General features: G+C 40.3%; 1 pseudogene; it reads right to left on the bottom strand.

The window, feature by feature from the left end:
* Nucleotides 1-391: 391 nt before the first annotated feature.
* LOC114114889 (sterol carrier protein 2-like) lies at nt 392-27258 on the bottom strand (annotated as a pseudogene).
* Between the last annotated feature and the right edge of the window lie 479 nt (nt 27259-27737).

Here is a 27737-nt window from a genome sequence, read left to right as displayed (position 1 = left end):
AGTCAGGTGCCCCTTCCACCACAACACAGTACACCCCTAACCAAGAACTAGTAGTGACTGACTATGGGAACGTAGCAGTAAATAGTAGTCTAGATAACTCAGATTGTAAATCTCCAATGTTTCTCACTCTCTATCATTTAGAGAACTCTGAACAAAAAGAAGATACATAATTAAAAAAAAAAAAGAGATGAGGAAGAGCAATCTTCTATTAAACATTTTTCTGAAAGCATTATTTTACCCCATATCTTACTGAATTATAGAAACAGCATTAGCATTAGAAAATCTAGAAAGATAAATGTGGCTAGTAAACTAAACATATGGAAAAGGAAAATTATAACAAAGAAAAGAGAGTTTTATGAATTTAATTAAAGTAATATGAGTATAATTTGAAAATTGTGCATGTCAAAGCAAACTCATTTCTTCAATTTTCTCAACAGCATTTTATGTTTCTAATACACTGAATTTTTTCAAGAAAGAAACTCATTTAAAAATAGATATTTACTCCCAAACTTTGATCATATTTCTTTAATGTGGGAAAAAATACTGCTTTGATGGCATGAAATGCAAAATTTTAAAGATTTTTTTTTTTAAATCCCAATACAGAATTTAAAAAATTGTCACTGGGAAATAGGTTGAGGCCATTAAGTGCACGCCACTAAATATGGCCAGCTACTGGCGTTCTGTTTCTTCCCTAGCTCTCCCAAAGAAAACTTAAATTGAATCTTCAGCACAAGAATCCTCAAATGTACTTTATAACCAAAATGAGAGCTTTTGTTTACATAGTTTTTGGATTTTGCTCTTCCTAATTTTATTCTAAAATTCAATTTGACCCCAAACCATAATTACCATATTAACTTTGCAATGCGCAGTTGTATGCAATTCAGCAAAGCAGTAGTAAACCATCAGGTTCTATTCACCCAGGGCTTAGGAAAAACGAGATTGGACACACCCATTTGAAAACAAATTTCATGCTATTTCCCAATATGTAGTTTCAATCTAAGTTCTGACAATGAAATATATGTATATCTATATATCTCAACTTGATTTTCAAAGGTAGGCAAAGGGAGCTCTTTACAGCTTAGCTTTGCCTGTGGCTGCAGCTGGAGATTTTGTCATTTCATAGCCAGACTCACATTGCCAGTGATTTTCAATTTGCCTTGAAAAAAGGCCTGTGAGGAAGAAGAAAGAAAATTTATTATTTGTTGTTTTGAGATTGTTAATATTTCTAGACTGTCCAGCCCCAAGATGGTTTATTTATCCAAGTCTCTTAAACTTTCTTCAAAATATGAAACTTGGCTTTCGGGAATAGATTTAGCACCAGATTCCTCACAAGGGTAAATTTGTAAAAGTCACGCTTTACACAGAGCAGTCAAAAGACACAGCTTTCCCAAATCTGTTCTCTTAGAAATTGAGTCTGCCATTACCTGTTTTCCTCAAATATTAGGCAGAGTGGGTTCATACTAGACTGATTTTGTTTAAAAACATTACGCATTCAGTGGGTCTGCCAGCAGGGGGGGAAAGCACATGTGTAACACACTTAGAAACTTGGGATTCGATTACAGATGCATCTAGGCAATGAAATGTCACCATTTTTCTCCCTTTTTTGGCCTACATGATAAAGATGTATTCCCTACAGGGGGAGGCCAGGCAGCCTGCTGAGGTGCCTGTGTGAATCTTTGGCTCAATAAGGAGACTCAAACCAGTCCCAAGTGCAGAGCCACAATTTGTTCCACTTAGCAACTGCCTGGGATTAGATCACATGATGTTTGCTAAATTTATCATGTAACAAAACCCCAGGAAAACTTTAAAGAAATAGCAAAATTGGGAACATAGCATGATTTCTCTGCTATGATCTCAGTCTTCTTACTCAATTCTTAAAATAGAGGAAAAGTTGCTGGTAGCCTTCACTTCCTAACAAGTATATTAAGAAGTGAGGAGCTCTTCTGCCACACTAGTAGGAAAGCACAGAGCTCTGCCTTCTCTACACCTTCTGGTGAGGGTGACTAATTCCTTTTTCCCCCCCCTCCTCTGTCTGGACAAACTAAATGTTTCCTTTCTATATGGCACACAGCCTTCTGTCTGATGACTTAAAGGTCAAGTGTCTCAGAACACAATATATTTAACATATGTCTTTTAAAAATATGGACCAGTAGTTCCTACCAGAGAAACTCACCATATTTCCCTTTTCTTAATTAAAAGAAGAAATTACATTTTATTTAATTTTTATTTATTTTATTTAATAATGATTACAGAGAAAAATGAGTCTCACCTTTTAGAGACTCCAAACAAAAGAATCATTTAAATCTGGGCCCTAAGGTGCTCTTCATATGTGCTTTCTGCTAGAGAGCATATTGCTTTGCTTCAACTGTAGCCAAACATATAAATTATAATTTCCACTGCATTTAATGGTTTCCAGTCAAATCCTCTTCTGAGCATAAGGGAAGACCATTAGCACATTAACACAAAGGTCTCCCATTTTTATCTTTAATTCCTCTGGGTGCCGACAGGTGTTCAGGAAAAGTAAGCTGACACTTTACTCTCCAAATGGGTGGTAAACAGATAAAATGAGAGAACGAGGGCAGCTGAGTGTGAAGCCTGACCACGCTACCAAGGAAGTGTATGGAGTGCACACTGGCTGAGCTGCAGCGGGTGGGAAGGGGGACGTGCCAGCTCTGGGACTGGTGGCCTCTGTTCTGTCCAGATTTTGAAGAGGGCCCAGTGGGTGCTAATGTCAGCATCAGTGGTATGCATTCAACTGAAACATCATAGATGCAAGTCTCTCCCTTGTCAATGCGTCAGCTGAAATGTGCTTAGTTGCTTAGAATAAGCATTTTTAAAAGGAATACAAGTAGGAGTCAGATTTAGTTGTTTTATCCAGTCTTTAAAATTATGAGGGTACCCTGGTGGCTCAGACGGTAAAGCGCCTGTCTACAATGCGGGAGACCTGGGTTTGATCCCTGGGTTGGGAAGATTCCCTGGAGAAGGAAATGGCAACCCATTCCAGTACTTTCGACTAGAAAATCCCATGGACAGAGGAGCCTGGTGTCCATGGGTTTGCAAAGAGTCGGATACGACTGAGTGACTTCACCACAGGAGCAAGACCCAAAACAAATAAGGCTGAAAGTGTTAGTTGCTTCAGTTCTGTCTGACTCCATGTGATATGGACTGTAGCCTGCCAGGCTCCTCTGTCCATGGGATTCTCCAGGAAAGAATACTGGAGTTGGTAGCCGTTCCCTTCTCCAGGGATCTTTCTGACCCAGGGATTGAATCGGGTCTCCCAAATTATAGGTAGATTCTTTACCATCTGAGCCAACAGGGAAGCCCAAATAAGGTTAAGGCAACAACAACAAAAAATAAGGCTACAATGGGAAGCAGCATCTTAGCTTCTTTGTGTTATTTACAATAATGTATATCAAGTCTGCTCAACATTGTGCCAGTAAAGAATATAAGAAGACCCTTGACAATCTGGGGGCCTGAAAAATCTATACAAGCCATGAATACATTTTAGAGAAATACAGATTAATCCAGTGATTGTCAAAATTTAAAAATGCCAGGCATCATGCTAAGTTCTGGAGACACAAAGATGAACAAGATGTGGTTTGTTCCCTTGAGACATGCACATTCTACTGGGAGAAGAGACAGGCATATCACAACCTAGTGTAATGAGACAAGTGCTAGGCTAGCAGTCCAGTAAGTGGCCCAGAAGAGGTACTGACTATAGCTCCCCAACAGTGTGGTAGGCGGTCTTTGAACATAACAACTAAGTTCATTCTGTTTTGTTAAATTAATATTCATTTATTTTATTTGGCTGTGCTGAGTCTTACCTGCAGCATAAGGGATCTTTAATTGCAGAATGCAAACTCTTAGTTGTAGCATGTGAGATTTAGTTCCCTGACCAAGGATCGAACACAAGCCCCATTCCTTGGGAGCACAGTCTTAGCCACTGGACCACCAGGGAAGTCCCTAAGATCATTTTAAAAGATAAGTTTGTCAAGGAAATCACAGCTCAGACAAAAAAGGAGCACAGGCAAAGATACGAAAGGTAAACGTCTTGCCTCTGTGACAACTAGTTCTTTCTTCTATTTGGGTGGCTCCTGCTCTCCACCTGTGCACTGATGACTCCTGACCACCCCCAGGACAGAGCCAGGCATTATTCCCTCTGTGAAGCATTCTCTGGCAGCCCAGGAAGATATGGCTTCTCCTTCTTCCACACTCTCCAACCACAAGCCAGACAGGGCACCACAGATATTTGGTTGCACTTATTCTTCTGCACACCTGTCTCATACCAAACTGGATGCCCAGAGCGTGTGAACTATTTCTTATTCATCTGGACATTTTCAGCACACAGGGCAATGGCTGACACATGGCTAGCTCCACAACTATTTGTCATCCATTAAGTGAATATTTGGGGAACACTGAGTTTTGTGGGTTTGATCACTTTACACTTTATGGGATGAGGCTGAAATAGGTGATGAAGTGAAACAGGTTAAAATCCACTTAATACAAGGACATACGTACCGTCATACTTACCATCTGAGGATTCATTTTACCAGTCATCAGAGCCAGTAAGTCCGAGTCAGTCATTGTGATTGCACAGTCAGCATTCTTATCTAAATAAGAGCCATGCAGAAGGAAGGAGAAAAAGGGAGTGTTCAGTTTCATGTGTACATTTTAATCAAAAACCACTGACTGTAACAGAATCACACCCAGTGTTAGTGCGGGCACATGGGCGCTCACATACACTCTACAGCAGCCTGGTAAAATATGGCATAAATCACTAGCAACTGCAATATTTAAGAAGAGGGAATTCATTAAATAATCTTGGTATATTCATATAGAGGGGTACAATGCAGCCATTAGATGATAAGGATCTACATTTCATGACCTGAAAAGACACATTCACATTATACAGTTCATGATATTGTTATATAGTTCAGTTGCTCAGTCATGTCTGACTATTTGCAATCCCATGGACTATAGCATACCAGGCTTCCCTGTCTATCCCCAACTCCAGGAGCTTGCTCAAACTCATGTCCATCAAGTCGGTGATGCCGTCCAGCCTTCTCATCTTCCGTTGTCCCCTTATTCTCCTGACTTCAATCTTTCCCAGCATCAGGGTCTTTTCTAGTCAGTTCTTTGCGTCAGGTGGCCAAAGTATTGCAGCTTCAGCTTCAGCATCAGTCCTTCCAATGAATATTCAGAACTGGTTTTCTTTAGGATGGACTGGTTGGATCTCCTTGCAGTCCAAGGGACTCTCAAGAGTCTTCTCCAACACCACAGTTCAAAAGCATCAGTTCTTTGGTGCTCAGCCGTCTTTATAGTCCAACTCTCACATCCATACATGACTACTGGAAAAAGCATAACTTTCACTAGATGGACCTTTGTCAGCAAAGTAATGTCTCTGCTTTTCAATATGCTGTCTAGGCTGGTCATAGCTTTTCTTCCAAGGAGCAAGTGTCTTTTAATTTCTTGGGTGCAGTCACCATCTGCAGTGATTTTGGAGCCCAAGAAAATAAAGTCTGTCACTGTTTCTATTATTTCCCCATATATTTCCCATGAAATGATGGGACTGGATGCCACAATCTTAGTTTTCTGAATGCTGAGTTTTAAGCCAGTTTTTTCACTCTCCTCTTTCACTTCCATCAAGAGGCTCTTTAGTTCTTCTTCACTTTTTGCCATAAGGGTGGTGTCAGCTGTGTATTTGAGGTTATTGATACTTCTCCCGGCAATCTTGATTCCAGCTTGTGCTTCATCTAGGCCAGCATTTCTCATGATGTACTCTGCATATAAGTTAAATAAGCAGGGTGACAATATACTGCCTCGACGTACTCCTTTCCCTATTTGGAACCAGTCTGTTGTTCCATGTCCAGTTCTAACTATTGCTTCTTGACCTGCATACAGATTTCTCAGGAGGCAGGTAAGGTGGTCTGGCATTCCCATCTCTAAGAATTCTTAAAGAGATGGGAAACTCTTGAAGCGATTGTTATATAAACCAGTTTCAAAACAAACTGTAGGCATGAACCCATGTTTTATGTAAAAACAGATATTCAATTATATATGTATAAAGTAAAAGTGAAAGTTGCTCAGTCATGTCCGACTCTACAATCCATGGACTATGCAGTCCATGGAATTCTCCAGGCCAGAATATTGGAGTGGGTAGCCTTTCGCTTCTCCAGGAGATCTTCCCAACCCAGGGATAGAACCCATGTCTCCCACATTGCAGCAGGATTCTTTACCAGGTGGGCCACAAGGGAAGCCCAAGAATACTGGAGTGGGTAGTATATCCCTTCTCCAGTGGATCTTCCCAACCCAAGAACCGAACTGGGGTCTCCTGCATTGCAGGTGGATTCTTTACCAACTGAGCTATCAGGGAAGCCCTGATAGACATATAGGAAGAAGCTTATAAACTTGTAGATTCCAACCTGCAAACTTGGAGACCAATATATTAATAATAGCTACTGTGGCACACAGGCTCTAAGGTGACCCCTGTGATTGCTGCTTTCTGGTATTCATTCATGCCTTTGTATATTCCACTAGGAAGGACAGTGAAAAAGCTGGCTTAAAATTCAACATTCAAATAACAAAGATCATGGCATCTGGTCTCATCACTTCGTGGCAAATAGATGGGGAAACAATGGAAACAGTGACTGACTTTATTTTCTTGGCCTCCAAAATCACTACAGATGGTGACTGCAGCCATGAAATTAAAAGACACTTGCTCCTTGGGAGAAAAGCTATGACAAACCTAGACAGTATATTAAAGCAGAGATATTACTTTGCTGACAAAGGTCTGTCTGTCTAGTTAAAGTTATGGTTTTTCCAGTAGTCATGTATGGATGTGAGAGTTGGACTATAAAGAAAGCTGAGCACAGAAAAACGGATACTTTTGAACTATGATGTTGGAGAAGACTCCTGAGAGTCCCTTGGACAGCAAGGAGATCCAACCTGTCAATCCTAAAGGAAATCAGTCCTGGGTGTTCATTGGAGGGACTGATGCTGAAGCTGAAACTCCAATACTTTGGCCACCTGATGCAAAGAACTGACTCCTTAGAAAAGACCCTGATGCTGGGAAAGGTTGAAGGCAGGAGGAGAAGGGAATGACATAGGATGAGATGGTTGAATCACATCACTGATTTGATGGACATGAGTTTGAGCAAGCTCTGGGAGTTGGTGATGGACAGGGAAGTCTGGCATGCTGCAGTCCATGGGATTGCAAATAGTCAGACATGACTGTATGACTGAGCTAAATGGATAATCCCCTACCCTAGAGTGTGGTCAGGACTTGTGACTTGCTTCTAGCCTGCACAATGTGAGAAAGCTGAGGGTGTGTCTTTTGTCTCACTCTCTTGCTGGCCTTGACTTCAAGCTAGCTTCATCCTGTGAGTTGCACACTGCCTATTGAGAGGACTACCTGGCAGGGTACTGGCCTGTAGGAGCTGAGGGCAGACTCTGGCCTGTAACCAGGAGAAACAAAGCTACATTCTCATAGAGGCAAGGAAGTTACTTTTGCAGCAACATGATTGAGCTTGGACATAAACCCCTTTCCTAGCCAAGTCTCCAGATGACAGTCCAGCCCTGGATAACACCCTGACTGCAACCTGCAAGACCTTATGCAGAGAACTCAGCTAAGCTGTCCTCAGCCAATTTATCTATGGAAGCTGTGAGGTAATAAATGCGTGTGTTGTTTTAAACCATTAAATTTGTGGTAATAGATGATGAATAGTTATCTATAGCAGGGCTTAGCAAACTTTCTTGTAAATGATCAGACACTAAATATTTTAGGTGTTGTGAACTACTAGACCTCTAATGCAATGACTCACCCTGTACTTGTAGCACAAGAACAGCTATAGAAAATATATAAACAAATGCATGCAGCCATATTCCAATAAAACTATTTTCAAAACAGTAGCAGACCAAGAGCAAGAAGATATTTGCAACTTATATATCTAACAAAGAACTTGTAGCCAGAAAATATAAAAAAAACTCCTATCACTCAATTAGAAAAGGCTGGATAATCCACTACAAAAATGGGCAAGCAAACAGGCACATATAAAAGATCTCCAAATAGCCAGAAAAAGCACATGAAATGGTGTTCAATTCCATTAGTCATCAGGAAAATGCAAGTTGAAAGTATAGATGAGATACAACATACCTACTAGCATGAATGGCTTTAAAAAAATAATACCCAGTGCTGGTGAGGAGGAGCAGTTGAAAAGTCAACACAATGCTGGAGGGACTTTAAAATGATACAGTCACCTTAGAAAACAGTCTGGAAGTTTCTTAGAAAACTAAACACACACATGCCATTCATAGGTGTTTACCCAAGAGCAATGAAAATATAAATCCACACCTATTCGTGAATGTTCATTAGGGGCTTTCCTCAAATTGCCCAAACCTGGAAAAAAAACTAAATATACTCCATCTGGCGAGTGGATAAACTAATTAGCAACAAAAAGGAATAAACTATTGATAATACATGAAATAAGCAGGCTCAAAAAGGCGCAAAGAGTATGATTCCATTGGAAGCTTATGACATCCTGGGAAAAGTGAAACTGTAGGGATAGAAATCAGCTCAGTGGTTGCCAGCATCTAAGGGTGAGAGTAGGGGATTGAGAACAAAAGGACGCAAAGATATTTTTTGGAAATCTTCTGTATCTTGATTTTTGGTAGTGACTTATAATACTGTATGCATTTGTCTGAGTTCATAGAATTATACATCTTACAAAGGTAGAGTCTATTGTATATAAATAATACCTCAGTGTACCCAAGTTAAAAACAAACTAAAAAAATGATATTACCAAGTATTGTCAAAAATATAGAGCAAATGAAACTCTCATATAATATGGAGGAGAATGTAAATAGTATATCCATATCAAAAACCTGGCTATATGGTAGCTCATGACTTAGTATTTCTGGTGGTGGTGGTGGTGGTTTAGTCACTAAGTCATGTCCAACTCTTGCAACCCCATGGACTGTAGCCTGCCAGCCTCCTCTGTCCATGGGGATTCTCTAGGCATGAAAACTGGAGTGGGTTGCCAGTTCCTTCTCCAGGGGATCTTCCTGACCCAGGAATCGAACCAGGGTCTCCTGTATTGCAGGCAGATTCTTTACCAACTGAGCTATGAGGGAAGCCCTTAGTATTTCTACTCCACGTTATATAACAAATGGAGATAAGTATGTATGTCCACTAACAGACACATAAGAGAATGTTCACAGCAGCTTTATTTATAAGGCCCCATAATGGAAATACTGCAAAGATATATCAACCATTAACTGAATAAATAAATTCTAGTGCATTCACATAGTAAAAATGAACTAATGTTACTTCAAAAATATAATGAATCTTACAATGATGAGCAAAAGAAGCCACACCTCAAACAGTAAATATTGCATGGCTCCATCTATATGGATTTCTAAAATAAATAAAATCAACTGATGGTGGTAGAATTTGGAATAGTGGTTCCTTTTGGGAATGAATAGTAATGGGAGGTGGTGTGAGGAGGTTTCTAGAGTGCTGGCAACATTCTGCATCTTGAGCTTGGAGATATATTCATTTGTTAACATTGATCAGGCTAAACACTCAGATTTATACCCTTCCTTATGGGCTAAACTTCAGAAAATTTTTACACAAAACAAAATTTAAAAAAGCAGGTGGTGGGATGAATTTGGCACATAGGCCATCATTTGTGAACTCATGATATAGATGGGTGGGATTATAGGAGAGTAGTTTTTCATTTTGTTTACACTTGAGTATATATTACTTATATAAAAACAGAGTTTTAAAAATATCAATTTTAATAGTATAATCAAAGAAAAAAGGCCATACCACAAAGACTCTAACCTCATTGCTAAACCAGCCATTTCTTCCTTGGACAAAAGAGAAGTTCCAAATGCAAAAGGAAATTTTCACCAAGAAATCAGAATTTCCAGCAGTCAGTTCTTTGGATAATCTATATAAAAATAATACTCTAATAGTATTACTACTAATAATTATAATAATATCAAATCATGGCACAATAGTTAATCTGTGCCTTAATTTAAAAAAAAGATAGGACTTGCCATATATGGTCTGAATGCTTGTATACCCCAAAACTCTTATTTTGAAATCCTAATACCTAGTGTGATAGTCCCCTTCATGTATCACTGCCTTGTTGAGGTGACTGTCTTGCATAACTCAATGAAGTTATGAGCCATGCCAGGCAGGGCCACCCAAGACAGACGGGTCATAGATCTGACAAAACGTGGTCCACTGGAGAAGGGAATGCCAAACCACTCCAGTGTTCTTGCCAGGAGAACCTCATGAACAATTTAAAAAAAAAGATATTACATCAGAAGATGAGCACCCCCCCTTCCCCCGAGGATAGGTGTCCAATATGCTACTGTGGAAGAGTGCAGGGCAATTACTAACAGCTCCAGAAAGAATGAAGCAGCTGGGCCAAAGTGGAAAAGATGCTCAGCTGTGGATAAGTCTAGTGGTGAAAGTAAAATCCGATGCTGTAAAGAAAAATATTGCATAGGAACCTGGAATGTTAGGTCCATGAATCAAGGTAAATTGGAAGTAGTCAGACAGGAGATGGAAAGAGTAAACATTGACATCTTAGGAATCAGTGAACTAAAATGGACTGGAGTCCGTTTTTAGGCCAATTTAACTTAGATGACCATTATATCTACTCGTGGTAGCTCAGATGGTAAAGAAACTGCCTGCAATGCAAGAGACCTGGGTTTGATCCCTGGGTCAGGAAGATCCCCTGGAGAAGGAAATGGCAACCCACTCCAGTTTTCTTGCTTGGAGAATTCCATGGACAGAGAAGCCTGGCAGGCTACAGTCCATGGGGTCACAAAGAGCCAGACACGATTAACACTTTCTTTCTTTCTTTCTTTCTTTTCTTTCACTGTGGGCAAGGATCCCTTAGAAGAAATGGAGTAGCCCTCGTAACCAACAAAAGAGTCTGAAATGCGACACACGGGTGCAGTCTCAAAAACAGCAGAATGATCTTGGTTTGTTTCCAAGGAAAGCCATTCAACATCACAGTAACCCAAGCCTATGCTCTAACCAAAATCAGACTGACTGCATTTTTTGCAGCTAAAGATGGAGAAGCTCTATACAGTCAGCAAAAACAAGACCTGGAGATGACTGTGGCTCAGATCATCAGCTCCTTATAGCAAAATTCAGGCTTAAATTTTAAAGTGGGAAAAACCACTAAGCCACTCAGGTATGACCTAAATCAAATCCCTTATGGTTATACAGTGGAGGTGATAAAAAGATTCAAGGGATTAGATCTGGGAGACAAAGTGTCTGAAGCACTATGGAAAGAGGTTCATAACATTGTACAGGAGGTGGTGACCAAAACCATCCCTAAGTCAAAGAAATGCAAGAAAGTAAAGCAGTTGTCTGAGGAGGCTTTACAAATAGCTGAGGAAAGAAGAGAAGCAAAAGGCACAGGAGGAAGGGAAAGATATAACCAAGTGAAGGGAGAGATCCAGAGAAAAGTAAGAAGAGATAAGAAGGCCTTCTTCAATAAACACTGCAAAGAAATGGAAGAAAACCATAGAATGGGTAAGACTAGGGCTCTCTTCAAGAAAACTAGAGATATCAAAGGAACATGTCACGCAAGGATGGGCATGATAAAGGACAGAAACAGTAAGGACACAACAGATGCAGAAGAAATTAAGAAGAGGTGGCAAGAATACACAGAAGAACTGTACAAAAAAGGTCTTAATGACTCATATAGCCACAATGGTGTGGTCACTCACCTAGAGCCTGACATCCTGGAGTGTGAAGCCAAGTGGGCCTTAGGAAGCATTACTACCAACAAATCTAGTGGAGGATGGAATTCCAGCTGAGCTATTTCAAGTCCCAAAGGATGATGTTAAAGTGCTGTACTCAAGATGTCAGCAAATTTGAAAAACCCAGCAGTGGCCAAACGACTGGAAAAGATCAGCTTATATCCCAGTTCCAAAGAAGGGCAGTGCTAAAGAATGTTCAAGCTACTGGACAATTGCACCAACTTCCCATGCTAGAAGGTTACACTCAGAATCCTTCAAGGTAAGCTTCACCAGTATTTGAATCGAGAACTTCCAGATGTATAAGCTGAGTTTAGAAAAGGCAGAAGAAACAGAGACCAAATTGCCAACATTTGTTGGATCATAGAGACAGCAAGGAATTTCACAAAAAACATCTACTTCCGTTTCATTGACTACGTGAAAGCCTTTGACTATAGATCACAACAAATGGTGGAAATTTCTTAAAGAGATGGGAATACCTGACCATCTTACCTGTCTCCTGAGAAACCTGTATGTGGGCCAAAAATAACAGTTAGAACCTTATCTGTAACAATTGACTGCATCAAAATTGGGAAAGGAGTACAATAAGGCTGTATATTGTTACCCTGTTTACTTAACTTATATGCAGAGTACATCATGCAAAATGCTGGGCTGGATAAATCACAAACTGAAATTTAAATTGTTGGGAGAAATAGCAGCTACCTCAGATATGCAGATGATGCCGCTCTAACGGCAGAAAGTAAAGAGGAACTAAAGAGTCACCTGATGAGTGTGAAAGAAGAAAGCGAAAAAGCTGGCTTAAAACTCAGCATTCAAAAAATGAAGTTCATGGTGTCCAGTCCCATCACTTTATGGCAAATAGAATGGGAAAAAGTGGAAGCTGTGACAAATTTTCTCTTCTTGGGCTCCAAAATCACTGTGGATGGTGACTGCAGACATGAAATCAGAAGACATTTGCTTCGTGGAAGGAAAACTATGACAAACCTAGACAGCATATTAAAACATATCACTTTGCCAACAAAGGTCCATATAGTGAAAGCTATGGTCTTTCCAGTAGTCATGTACAGATGTGAGTGTTGAACCATAAAGAAGGCTGAGAGCCAAGAATGGATGCTTTCAAACTGTGATGCTGGAGAAGACTTTTGAGAGTCCCTTGGACAGCAAGGAGATCAAAACAGTCAATCTGGAAGGAAATCAACTCTGAATATTCACAGGAAGGACTCAAGCTGAATCTGAAGCTACAATACTTTTGGCCACCTGATGCAAAGAGCAGACTTACTGGAAAAGACTCTGGGAAAGATTGAAAGCAAACGTAGAAGAGAGCGGCAGAAGATGAGATGGTTAGATAGCATCATGGATTCAATGAACATGAACTTGGGTAAACTCCAGGAGACAGGGAGGCCTGCCGTGCTGCAGTCCATGGGGTAACAAAGAATCAGACACAACTTAGTGACTGAAGAACAACAATGTGATAGTATTAGCAGGGAGGGCCTTCGGGCGTCGTAAGGGTAGAGCCTTAATGAATGGGATTCATGCTTATAGAGAGGCTCCAGAGAGACCTGAGCCCTTCCACGATGCGGGCCCACAGCAAGAAAGCACTGGCTATGAACCAGGCAGAGGATACTCAAAAAAAGGTGACTATGCTGATGCCTTGATCTTGGGTTTCCAGTCACCAGAACTATGACAAATCCTGTTGTTTTTGAGTCACCCAGGTGTGGTATGTTCAAACAGCAGTACAAATAGACTGGGATGGGGGCAAACTATTAAAGCATAGCATGTCCTTTTATTAAGTAACTAAAACATGATTCAAAACTAAGCATTTTTCTTTTACATCTTAGGATGCAGAAATAACCCCTGAAAAGACTGTGTCTCAATGGCCATTCCATCTCTGCCTCTATCTAAATTTTCTCTTATTACTTGAAAAAAAGATCTGAAGTCTTAAAAATTCAAGTATTTCCAGTCTGGAAAAACCAGTTCCCTTGTAGATATATAACATCAAAGAGCAGGGAGGGGAAAAAAAAAAAAAAAACAAAGCTAGCAAATTGAGATAGCTGGACTTGATTTACTGTTGGATTAGATTTTAATATTCCAAGAGAGAACTCCTAGTGACTTTAGGAAATAAAGTACTGCTGCTGCTGTTACTACACCAGCACTTACTGAGCTCTTACTATGCTGAGAACTTCACATACTTGGACTCATTTGATCTTAATAATAACCCTATAAGGGTAAGAGAGGTCAAACAACTTGCTCAAGGTCACACAGCTAGTAAGTGGCTGAGCTAGGTAGGGAAGCAGATTCCTGCTGCCAAAGCCTATACTCCCAGCTCCTAAGTTATATGGCTCCTCTTGTTACAGGAAAACTACAAATATTCAACAGCTCAATGTTCACTGGGCCTTCACCAATTCATCAGCATCTGATGCATCCCAGATGCGTCCTCAGCTCCCTATGTCCTTTTAAAGAATCACAGGCAATTCCAATGCATTTAAGCAAAATTAATGTTTACTTTATAGGATGGGAAGGAAGTAATGATTTACTGAGCACTTACCATGCTAGGGGCTTTACATACCTTATCTCATTTAATCCCCACAACTGCTCCACAGACAAACGGTATTCTCACCATTTTGTAGGTGAGAAAATTGGACTCAGGAAAAGTTTATATCTAATGAGTGACAAAGCCAAGGTCTGAACCCAGGTTTGAGTATCTCCAAAGACTATGCTCTTTCTCCTGTACCTTGGGGATGGGAGACTCTGAGGCTCTCTATATCATGTTCCCCACAAAGGGGCAGGGTTGAGAACGCAAGGAGGTGCTGAGGGGACAGACTGTAGGAATGAAAGAATAATATGTCATGTTAAATTAATCAATGTTGGCTTCCTGGAGACATGCTATGTGAATTGTTTCAAAGGAGAGGGGGGAGAGGTGGAACTGATAGAGAAGCACCCAGGCAGCAAGAAAAGAGTACGGAAAATGTACAAAATCTAAAAGTCCTTGATACAACCATCTGTATCATTACCAAGCTCTTAGAATATAGGCAAGTGAAATACATTTAAGCAAATCTTACTATGTTTGCAGAAAGTAAACCTGTCAACAGTATGGACATGTCAAAAGAATTAACAATTCTCTTTCAGATGTCGGTTCAAACTAGGACAGGTTATTAATGCTGATCTCTAACAAATGGTCATTTGTTGGATGATGTAAAAAGAGCTGGCAATTTCCCGTGGCAGCTTTTACTGGTAAGTCCATATTTCAACACCACTCCCGGCTGCCAACAAGTATCGGTTTCAGCAGAAATTCAGAGTAAAATTCCTGCAGGTTTGGGATGGGGCACCTAATGTGGGGAGAGTTCACTGCCAGAGTCCATATACAGAGAACATGGTTTTTCTGAAATTTTTAGTACATTTCCATAAGCATGTAACCTTTCAAAACAAACAAACACTAATAAGAAAATAAGAAAAATTTTCTCTAAAAACTACATCTGTCTAGGCATATCAATTTATAATCCTGAAGTAACCATTAAACGCCAGTCATTTAAAAACTCTGCATTATTTCCCCAAAGTTCTTGTTAGTTCTTGAAGCTAAAATCTAGATGAAACATTAGTTTTCCTTCCTACATTATGTTAGATGGAAGCTCATAGAATGCAAGCGTAATTATTTTTCTGCCCACTCATTTTGAGGAAAAAAATGCTGTCCACACCAGGTGCCCTCACTGCCGCTCAGCTTTTTCTTCATTATCTCTAGTTAATTCCTTTTTTTTCTGATTAATTCCTTATTCAACAGTGCACATAACACTGCTCTTAATATTTTCTCCAAGCTCTGAACTCTAGTTTAAGAATTCTGTCAACCTCCTCTGTACCTCAAAATGCCCCTCAGTATTTATCTACCCTCTCAAAGAAAGAAGTATCCCTCCCTCCTTGCTAAGGCTAACCCTCCTTCCACCTGTGTTCGTGATGTCATCCTCTCCTCCGGGACCTTCTTCAATTATGTTGTGGTAATGAACTCTGAGCTTCTCCAGGAGCTCAGTCGGTAAAGAATCTGCCTGAAATGCAGGAGACTACCTGCAATGTGGGAGACCTGGGTTCGATCCCTGGGTCAGGAATATCCCCTGGAGAAGGAAATGGCAACCCACTCCAGTATTCTCGCCTGGGAGATCCCATGTACAGAGGAGCCTGGTGGGATACGATTCATGGGGTCTAAACCACCACCACCAATGAACCCTACCATCTTTGACAGACCTCCTACTTTACAGCTTCCAGGTAGCATCAATTTCACTCCAAACACTCCTGGAAACTGCCATGTAACAACGTCCTTTTTTCTTACTGCCAACACTTGGGCTCTCCTTTTTGCTTAACTCAGATGGTGGTATCATCCATCCTCCTAATTGCTCTCTCTGCCTCTGATTTCTTCCTTTCTAATTCATCAGGTCTAATGCAGCAACTTCATCCTCTAAAATGCAGTTCTGACTTTTCTTTTCTACTCAAAAAGTTTTAATGGATAGATTATATATCAAATCACTTTCAAAGTTCATAGTATAGCCCTCTAAAAAGCTAGTTCTTATCCCTCACATCTCTTAACTGTAACAGGCTCTCTCCAAAGACAGAAACATAGCACACAATATAGCTACCATTTACTGAATGCTTACTAAGCATCACTCATTCATTCTGCTGTTCATTTTTATTATCTATTTTATTGAAGGCTTACCAGGTATCCGGTATAATTCTAGGTACTGTGAATACAGCAGTGAACCTAAAAGGCAAATGTTCTGTGTTCACGCAGTTTACAACTCTAGTGGGGGATAGACAATAAGCAAATAGATAAGATATGGTATATCAGATGGAGGTAAGTGCTAAAAAGAAAACTATGTCAGAAAAGGACAGCAGGGAATGGTAATGAGGTGTGATTTAGAAGTGTGGCCGGGGAAAGTCTCACTGAGGTGACATTTGGGCAAAAATCCGAAGCAAATAAAAGGACCAGCCGAGAGGATATCTGAGGGATGACAATCCCAGGCAGTAGAAAGCTCCTGAACTGGGAACACCCCACGTTCAAGCAATAGCAAGGAGGCCAGTGTGACTGGAGCAAAGTGAGGAAGAGGTAGTAAGAGAGAGAAGACTAGGGCCAGTTATGTAGTGTGATAGTAAGAACTCTAATTTCAGCTCTGTGAGTTGAAAGTCACTGAATTGTTTTGAGCCGAGAAGGGTGAGAATCTGAGTTTTAAAATGATCACTCCAGCTGGTGTGTGTGAAAAAGAACCTATAGGGGGCAAGGTTAGAAATGGAGATCAGGCAAAAATGGTGGAGGACCAAGGTGGCAGTAGCAGAGGAAAGAATTTGCTGGCGGATTAGACTGTGGAGTGCGAGAAAAAGAAGAGTCAACACAGATGCAGGCTATTACATTTAGAACAGATAACCAACAAGGTCCAACTGTGTAGCACAGAGAACTGCATCCAATCTCTGGGGTAAACTATAATGGAAAAGAACATTCAAAGAAGCTGTATGTGTGTAAAATGAGTCACTTTGCTATACAGCAGAGATTGGCACAACATTGTAAATCAACTATATTTCAATTTCAAAAAACAAAAAGAAGAGCCGAGCATGACCTCAAGGATTTTAGACTGAGGAACTGGTAAGACAGAAGCGCAGTTTACCAACATGGAGAAGACAGTGGAAGGAGAACACAATTAAAGCGGGGTGGGAGGAAGAGCAACAGTTTGGTTTCAGACATATTAGCTTTAAAAAACCTATTAAGTATACAGGTAAACTCATTAGTTAAGCAGCTGAATATATACCCAGAGTTTAGTGTTTGAGTTCACACTTAAGATGCCTGGGAGTCATCAGTGTAGACATGGTTTGAAAAGCATGAAATTAGATGAAAGCCCCAAGGAGTGAATATAGACAGAACTGAGCCTTAGAGCACACCAATATTTACATACTTAGGGAAGAGAAAAAAAAAATGGAAAGAGAGGCCAAGAAGGAACAGCCGATAGGTAGGAAGAGAGCCTAGAAGAGTAATATTATAAGGGCTGGGAATTAACCACTGAAGTTAGCAGCCCAGTGATTACTTGTGACCTTGCAAGAACAGTTATGGGATAACGATGAGCTGACAAAAGCTGACTGGAGTAAGTCCAAGAAAGCCTGGGATGAGATGGAGTGGAGACAGTGGGTACAGTTAGGTCTTCTGAGGACATACAGCCACACACTGAACCATGCTCTTCACAGGTTAATTAGGAGATCATTATTTCTCTTAATCTACAGATGAATCCTAGGAAATAGGTACCATTTATTATTTCCATTTACAAATCTAAAAAACAAAGCTCAGAGGAGGGAAATAATTTTTAAGGCCAAAATCTGTGAGTGGCAGGACCAGGACTCTAAACCCAAGTTTGTGTAATTCCAAAGCGTAAGGCTAGCCACAGTGACGGAGCCTCTCAATCTTTGGGAAGAAGCAGCCGGGACCTAGTCCTATTCCCAAAGATTCCCCAGTTCTTTGACAAGGTTCTATAACTCTAAAGCCAGCCCTTTGGGGACACCAAGGCAGGCCCCCATTTCCTCTGTGAACTTGTCAGTGCTCCTATCAATGAGGTCATCACTGCACTGACCTGCGTTAGGGAGCACAGATCCTCTTGGTCGACACGTCCACCACCCAGGTGGCTTCTTTACCCCCAGGGCCATCTTTCACCTTGAAGGCAAAAATACCACCGATTTTCTTCACAAACTGCTCTCCTTCCTGGAAAGAAAAACAACACAGAGTTATATTCAGTTCATTCCTCTGGCTTCCTCCCCAAATTAAATGTTTAAATAGATACATGACGTGAGCGGCTGGATCAGCATGCAGTCCCCAGGCTCCCTTAGGATCTTTCACCCAGAAAAATCCAAAAGGCATGTGGGCAGCAACTCCTTCATCTGCCAGATCTTCAGACGAAAATGGCTTTCTGGATATAACCGGTGGAAGGGCAGGGGAATGGGGCAGTGGGTGGCGCAGCAGCACTTTCTATTGAAATAGGCTTATTTGTCTCAATAATTTCTGGAAGATTCACTCTGGCCTCTCAAAACATAGGAACCCTATCCCCTCTTTTTTTCTAGCAGATAAATTCCCTCACATATATGTTTGGTGCTCCACAATCAGAATTTAAAGGTAAGTGGTTTAACTGATTTCCCGGGTTTGTATGAAGAATTATACAAGTAATATCCCATCCATCAACTACTTTTGGATCTTGGGAAATGAGGCTGGAAAAATAACCTCAGATCCATATCTCTGTAGGGTGGTTTCCTTTTTCCTTCCTTCTCCTTCCAACATCACTATCTAATTTTAGAACATACTTACCAGTCCCCCGAAAAACCCATATCCATTAACAGTCACCCTCTACCATTGCCATTCTCTCCTTCTAGCCTCTGGCAACCACTAATCTACTTTCTGTCTTCATTGATTTGCTTATTCTGGATATTTCACACAAATGCAATCAAACATATATGTTCTTTTGTGACTGGCTTCTTTCACTTAGCATAATGCTTTGAAGGTTCATCCACACTGAAGCATGTACCAGTAATTAATTACTTTTCATGACCAAAGAATATTCCATTGTATGGACACAGTACATTTTGTTTAGCCTTTCATCTTTGATGGCTGTTTCCCCTTTTTAGCTATTATAAATAATACTGCTATGGACTTTTGTATGTAAGTTTTGACATGGACATAAGCTCTAATTCCTCTAGGGCATATATTTAGAAGTGAAATTTGGATCATAAGGTGATGTTTAACTTTTTGAGGAACTATCAAACTGTTTTCTAAAGTGGTTGCGCCACATTACAATCCTACCAGCAATCAATGAAGGTTCCAGTTTCTCCACATCCTTACCAATATTTGTCTGTCTCTTTTATTTTAGTTATCTTAGTGGGTGTGTAAATCTTTTTCTTCTACATAGATAACACTCCTGAACCTGTCTAGAATCAACCCTGAGTCTTAGGACTTCAAAGAAGCTATTATAAAAATATTTAATGCAGGCCTACTTATCTAACAGCCATTGAGGGAAATCTTACAAGTGAATGTTCTGAAATCAACTACCAACATGTCCTAGTTAAATCAAGAAACCAAAATGACTGTCAGATTTTTAAAGTGAATAAGAGAAATTCTCTTATTTTGGCTTCCCTTAAAAGATCTCACTCAAATTATTTTAAGTTAACATTAAGAAAAATTAATAACGATAATAATCTTTTGGGGGCTATAAAGTTTACAAGCACTTATTTATAAACATTATTTCTTTACTTTTCAAGAAACCCTTTAAGTAGTTGGATAGGTATTAATATTCTCCATTCCCACCCAGCTTCATAAACTCAAGTCTCAGTTCACATGCTAAGTCCTCTGGAAAGGCTTTTCTGTCTCTACTGGACACTTTAAGAGCTCTTTGCACATACACCCATGTGCAAGTTTCTTGTTAAAGCAGTTTGTTTTTTTTCTGGGAAAATTTTTTCTTGTCTGCTTTCCATTTAACTCTATGTTCCCTGAGAGACAGGGACATATGACAAGTAAAGCAATACAACCAGAACTCAATCTCAGGTTGGTTTAACTCCAAATCCAATGCTCTTTCTATTTTTTCATACCAAAGGCAAATTAGGTTACATCGATACTTCCAAACTTTAGCCTATAAAAGTAGCTTCTGTCACCATACGTAAATTAAAAGAAAGTTCAAAGTCTTTTCCACATTCATTGAAATCCTTTATCCTTCAAGGTTCTGTGGAGGTAATCCAGAAAAGTAGATTAGTAATACTGGTGTGCTGGACCACCCAAAGAGCCAGACCTCCTCTGGAAGCCAATGACCCATGAACTTCCAGCTGCACCTATGCCATCTGTTTGCACAATGCCTCAGGAATAGTTATGGCAGACACCAACAAATTAGAGCAGGAGAACACAGCAGAGATTTAGGAATTCTACCTGAATACTTGGAAGTTCCTCCCAATTCCTTAAGATGGATGTAGATTAATTTTGCAGTTGCTGTTACTTTTGAAAACCAACAGATCCTCTTAAAAAAATCATATCCTTTGGTCAATAAAACATTTTCATTTGAAGAGGAAATGAGAGAGGGTAAGGAAAAGGACAAGGACAGAGTTAAAAGCGTAAAGAAACTACACATCTCTTGCGAAACTGGAGATCACAAATACCAAGAAAGTTCTAAGTGCCTCCTTGCTTGAAGAAAAGCACTTCTTCCTGAGTAGCAAAAGGTCAAGGAGTAGGTCCTGTACTAAAACTTAATGGGAACAAAAAATTAAGACAGAATTCAAAGAAGGGCAATGGAGTACTGCTAATGAAGACAAAAGTGGAAATAAAATCTCTTGCCAGGCTTCTTTTGTTAAAGCAGAAAATGTATGAATTGACAAAAGATTCCAATACTTGCGCTTTCTAGTGCTGCAAACATTTAGGAAACTGACAATCGTGGGAAGGAGAGAAAAACTAAGGGGACAAGGTCCACACAAGAGAGGTTATAGAGGGAGAAGAATTCAAATGGGAGCAAGAGGCATACATTTGCAAATCTAAAAAAGACTGTGAAATAAAAACAACACTGTGTTGTTAATTCTAGTAATGAAGCACTCAATCATTGACATACAGCCATACCAGATACTCTCTAAATTGTTTTTTTGGACACGATAATGTTGAAAAAATGGGACAACCTGGCAGAAGTAACTATTCTATGGGTTACTCTGCAGGCAAATATTGGTGGCATGAAAAAGCTTTTTTCAGGCCTTAGAGAGTCCAACTTCATTTTAATGGACACTTGTAATGAAAGAAATTTAAACAACAATAAGGAGATATAATTTCCTACTAACGCTCATGAATTGTCATTGAGTTTGTAAATTAGTACCCCTTTGTTTGGGTGGATACACTGGCAATTTGTATCAAAAAGCTAGACATACATATCTCATAACCCAACAATTCCCCCTTCTAATTATTTGTGCTAAGCTTATCTGGGCATTAAGTAATTAAAGATAAGTGCAAAAGGAAATTTATTATACCTTTTGTTCTGCAAGATTTAAATACAACCCGATGTTCATCAGAGGAGGCTAGTTAAACAGATTGCTGCTGCTGCTGCTAAGTCGCTTCAGTCGTGTCCAACTCTGTGCGACCCCATAGACAGCAGCCCACCAGGCTCCCCCATCCCTGGGATTCTCCAGGCAAGAACACTGGAGTGGGTTGCCATTTCCTTCTCCAATGCATGAAAGTAAAAAGTGAAAGTGAAGTCGCTCAGTCGTGTCCAACTCCTAGTGACCCCATGGACTGCAGCCTACCAGGCTCCTCCGTCCATGAGGTTTTCCAGGCATGAGCACTGGAGTGGGGTGCTATCGCCTTCTCCAAGTTAAACAGATTACAATACCGATTACGACACCTATATTCAAACATGTACTTCAGTTCAGTTCAGTTCAGTCTCTCAGTCATGTCCGACTCTTTTCAACCCAATGAACCTCAGCACGCCAGGCCTCCCTGTCCATCACCAACTCCCGGAGTCTACCCAAACCCATGTCCATCAAGTTCGTGATGCCATCCAACCATCTCATCCTCTGTCTTCCCCTTCTCCTCCTGCCCCTAATCCCTCCCAGCATCAGGGTCTTTTCCAATGAGTCAGCTCTTCGCATCAGGTGGCCAAAATATTAGAGTTTCAGCTTCGACATCAGTCCTTCCAACAAACACCCCAGACTGATCTCCTATAGGATGGACTGGTTGGATCTCCTTGCAGTTCAAGGTACTCTCAAGAATCTTCTCCAACACCACAGTTCAAAAGCATCAATTCTTCGGTGCTCAGTTTTCTTCACAGTCCAACTCTCACATCCATATATGACTACTGGAAAAACCATAGCCTTGACTAGACAGACCTTTGTTGGCAAAGTAATGTCTCTGCTTTTTAATATACTATCTAGGCTGGTCATAGCTTTCCTTCAAAGGAGCAAGCATCTTTTAATTTTATGGCTGCAATCGCCATCTGCAGTGATTTTGGAGCCCAGAAAAATAAAGTCAGCCACTGTTTCCACTGTTTCCCCATCTACCTGCCATGAAGTGATGGGACCGGATGCCATGATCTTAGCTTTCTGAATGTTGAGCTTTAAGCCAACTTTTTCACTCTCCTCTTTCACTTTCATCAAGAGGCTCTTTAGCTCCTCTTCACTTTCTGCCATAAGGGTGGTGTCATCTGCATATCTGAGGTTATTGACATTTCTCCTGGCAATCTTGATTCCAGCTTGTGCTTCCTCCAGCTCAGAGTTTCTCATGATGTACTCTGCATATAGGTTAAATAAGCAGGGCGACAATATACAGCCTTGACGTACTCCTTTTCCTATTTGAAACCAGTCTGTTGTTTCATGTCCAGTTCTAACCGTTGCTTCCTGACCTGCATACAGGTTTCTCAAGAGGCAGGTCAGGTGGTCAGGTATTCCCATCTCTTTCAGAATTTTCCACAGTTTGTTGTGATCCACAAAGTCAAAGGCTTTGGCATAGTCAATAAAGCAGAAATAGATGTTTTTCTGGAACTCTTTTGCTTTCTCAATGATCCAGCGGATGTTGGCAATTTGATCTCTGGTTCCTCTGCCTTTTCTAAAAGCAACCTGAACATCTGGAAGTCCATGGTTCATGTATGCTGAAGCCTGGCTTGGAGAATTTAAAGCATTACTTTACTAGCGTAGGAGATGAGTGCAATTGTGCAGTAGTTAGAGCATTCTTTGGCATTGCCTTTCTTCGGGACTATGGGGGTCATTAAAACCAATGGTAAGGTTTTACATTTATGGGCAGGGAATATACTATGAAGAAATAAAAGCTGATTATAAAACAACAGGTAGACCAATGCAGGTGTATCCTTGCAAGATGGTGGCAGAATAGGTCTGCAAACTGCTGAGCCAGTGCCTGCCTGCTGGGAACAATCAGCCCTGGGCCTCTCTACCTGAGGAAGACTGGTGATCATTATGAAAGTTCTAGAAATGCAGGATACTTTGTCAAGACACGTCAGTCACATTAGCTATTCAGTACAATCACACCCACAGCACAATCACTTAAGATGTTAAGAAATCCTTTGTGCTACAATAAGGGAGTTTCGAGATAGGCACAATGGTTGTCTTCACGATGCTCCCCTAACATAAATGAAATGCACACCTTAAATGTTTTGAATCATTTTCTTTATTTCACCCCACTAGTTAGCTTCATAGATGGGTAACTGGAATTACATGACTCGTGTAACTGCCTTGTTGGCCGCAAAATTAAAATCAATTATGAAATTCCAAGATGCCTTTAGGTTTGAAACAATGAAATAGATCTCTAATTTTGCCTGAAGAGAACAACTATCTTTGGAGAAAGAGTTACTGTTAGATTGCTCGAGCATGATTATTATCTACCAAGAACTAATTACTGTATGTAAACACAGGTCCACATATGTAATATAAATTTAAAAACTCATGTATTGTATGATCTTAGTTATCAGGAAATTGTATGTTCATATACACAGAGCGCTGTCTGAAAGACCATCAGTCACTGTTAACACTTAAGTGAGCTCTTAGCAATGGCATTTCAGGAGATTAAAATTTTTTTTCTTTGTATGTTTCTGTAGGATTCTTTTAATCAGCTCAGTTTTAAAACAAGAAAAACAGATTTTAAAACTCTGAGACTCAAGCACACAAAAAATTATTTTTAAAAGGACTTTTGATATTAGGTACCTTTGCATACACATGTGCTCAGTCCTGCCTGACTTGTGACCTTGTGGACTGTAGCCCACCAGGCTCCTCTGTTCATGGGATTATCCAGCTAAGAATATTGGAGTGGGTTGCCATTTCCTCCTCCAGGGGGTCTTCCTAACGCAGGGATCAAACTTGCATCTCCTGTTTGGCAGGTGGGTTCTTTACCGCTGAGTCACATGGGAAGACCCATTAGGCACTTTTAAGGCTCCTTTAATTATTATTCTTTTGAATAGTTTTAGGTAAAATCTTTTTATTCAGAAAGAAATTGCCCCAAAATAAATTAGAATCACTTTACATAATTGAAACCTGGAGATTTATAAATTTCTGAAATACACTCTTACCAGAATTACAAGGAAGCTATAAGAGACACTGAGAAATGTAAAATACACTCAATACTTGACAATATGATATAAATTTTCAACTTATACGACTTCATGGATATACCCAAAATCTATATCTGCTTCCTCTAGCCCAGGGCCCTCCTGGTAGTAGTTTACATAAATCACATCTTCAAGCTTCTTCTCAATCTCCATAAAGACAAGATCTACCTTAAATTAGTCAACTGCAGAACTGTTTGGAGCAGCCTCAATTTGATGAGCTCTAAAAGAACTGTGGAAAATAATCGATTTCAATCCATGGACTCACACAGGTACTAGGCTTTTTAACACTTATATAGTAAATTTTTGTATAAATGTAGTAACTTTCAAAAACCCTGAGAGATGTTGTGACTCTTACCCAAAGGAAACTGGTATTGTCCAGAAAAGCTTAAAAAAAAAAAAAAACTGCAAGATTTTCTTCCTATTTTTTCAACAAATACTGGGTGCTTACTAGGCAGTAGGTATTGTCTCAAAAAATATGAAAACCCAACAAACTCACCTGAGTGAAGCCTCTCTGCCAGTGGGGGAGACAATGAATATGCAAACAAAATGAAGACTATAGTTACTATAAAGAAAATAGAGCAGGTTAAGGGAATATAAAGAAAGCATATTGGTGTGTTGGGTGGACTATTTTGGATAGCCTAGTCAGTCAGATGGGCTTCCTTTGTGGCTCAGCTGGTAAAAAATCTGCCTGCAATGCGGGAGACCTGGGCTTGATCCCTGGGTTGGGAAGATCCCCTGGAGAAGGTACCTAGCAGAGACCCTAGCCCATGGTAAAAGATGACAACCACGACTATCACAAGCTGCAGAGGATCAGGTGTCAGATGACTCAAAGATTTGTGAAAGGTGAAGGTGCCTTAGGATTTGTAATTCCTCTGAAATAATACAAGCTTGCTGGTAGTGGTTGGCCCAGGATTGGCACAACAAACACCAAATGGATACACTCTTGATGGAGTCAAGAGCCTAGCAGCTGCTCAGTAAGCAAAGCCTTTCTTTCCTCTTTTTCCTACCCCTTCTCCTTCCTTTTCTCTTTCTCTCTCCCCACACATTCCATCCATTTCTCCCTTCTTTTCCCTTCCCTTCTATCACTTCATACATGTTTAATGACTGCTTGCCACATGCCAAGCAGTGAGACACAGTCCCTCCCTGAGTTTATATTCTTCCAGGAGAAAAAGAAGTAAACACACAAAAATAATTGCAAGTATTAGAAAACAAACAAAAAGAGAAACCTACTCTAGGTAAAGCAGTCAAGGAATGATGTCTCTGAGCAAGTGAATTTAAGCTAAGACCCAATTAACGGAAGAAAAAGAGCTAGCCATTCAAAGAGGAAACTGCAAAGATCCTAAGGTAGAAAACAGTTTGTTATGTTAAAAGAAAGTAAAACAGTACCAGTTACTAGAGTACAGTTAATGGGGGGAGATGGCATGAAATGAAATTGGAGAACTGGGCAGGGACAAGATCATGCAGGCCAAAGTAGGGAATTCGGGAACTGGCTGAAACGATTCAACAGGAAAGTGAAATAGTTGTGATTATTCTTACAACTGTGCAGCGGCCAGGCTGGGATGCAAGAACTTAGGTGGGGAGAGAGTTGTGAGGCTGCTGAAGAGGTCCAGATAGGAAGTGGTGCTGGTCTGGACTGCAGTGGAGGCAGTCTGCCAGTGGAGATGAAGAGAAGGCAGTGGATTCAAAATATATTTTGGACATAGGATCCATACGCCTTGCTGCTGGGAATGAAGGAGGTCTAAGGGGGAGGGGAAAGACCAAGGATGATGTAGGTGTTTGGCCTGAATAACTGAGGGGATGGTAGTGCCAAAAGGAAGAATGCAGTGGGAGTGAAGAAAAATCAAAGTTCCATCTCAGGTACAGTCAGCATGTGATGCTTGTGAGACAAGAAGGCAGCAAATGTATCCTCAGCCTGTGTCTTGCATAAAATGAATATGATGTTATAATACAAAGTTAATACATTCAGAACTGGTCTAAAGGAAAGAAAAGTTTAACTGTAAATTAAATGCACAATTAATTAAAACTGTAAATTAAATTAAATTGGTCACAACTCTTAAATATGACCTCTCCTATTCATTTTCATGGTCCCTGTTGCAGCACTAAACATCTCTTACCCACACTACTACAACTGTTTGCTAAGGATTCCTGGCCTCCATCACTCAAGCCAAAGTAATACGAGAATGATCTACCTAAAGTGCAATATAATCACATAATCTTTTGCTAAAACTCCTATTTTCAGGATAAATTCCAAACTCCTGAGCACAGCACTGGAAGCCTTTCAAGACTTTGATCCAGTCTCCCTCCTGTCACCTGTGTCCTGACTCTGCCCCTCTTCCCAGGCACAACAAAATGATCCACCCTCTGCCCACACAGGACCACCACTCACCAAGTCTCGCATATGCAGATCTCCACACCTGTGTACAGGCCTGGGATGCCCTTCCTCGACCCTTCTGCTGGACAGTCCTAGTCATCCCAGTTCAAAGTTGGGTTCTTCATACTGATTTCTTCCTCTGGGCTTCTGTAGCATTTTGAAAAAGGTATGTCTGCCCTTCCATATATACTCAGAGGATCATACTTAGGGGCCTAGGCATGAAGCATCTGCTCTATCAGAGTTAGCCAAACAAGAAACTAAGGAAATCCAATTATGTACAATGAGTACTTAAAACAAATCCTCACTTGAAATTTTATTTGTACCATCAGAGTTATAATTATTTTCCCAACTTTGGCCTTTGAAGTGGGTTATGTTCTATCACTAAAACTATCAAAACTATCTTCAGTACTTCAAGACAATTTCTTTCAGTCATTAGTATATCATCTGGATTTTTTCATTCTTCTGCCTTCTCAGAAACATCAACTGGAGTTTTGTGAGCAATTCTA

Source organism: Ovis aries, chromosome 1, assembly GCF_016772045.2.
Source record: "Ovis aries strain OAR_USU_Benz2616 breed Rambouillet chromosome 1, ARS-UI_Ramb_v3.0, whole genome shotgun sequence".
Classification (NCBI taxonomy): Eukaryota; Metazoa; Chordata; class Mammalia; order Artiodactyla; family Bovidae; genus Ovis; species Ovis aries.
The sequence above is the reverse complement of the archived record's forward strand: the minus strand, read 5'-3'. Positions and strand labels throughout refer to the sequence as shown.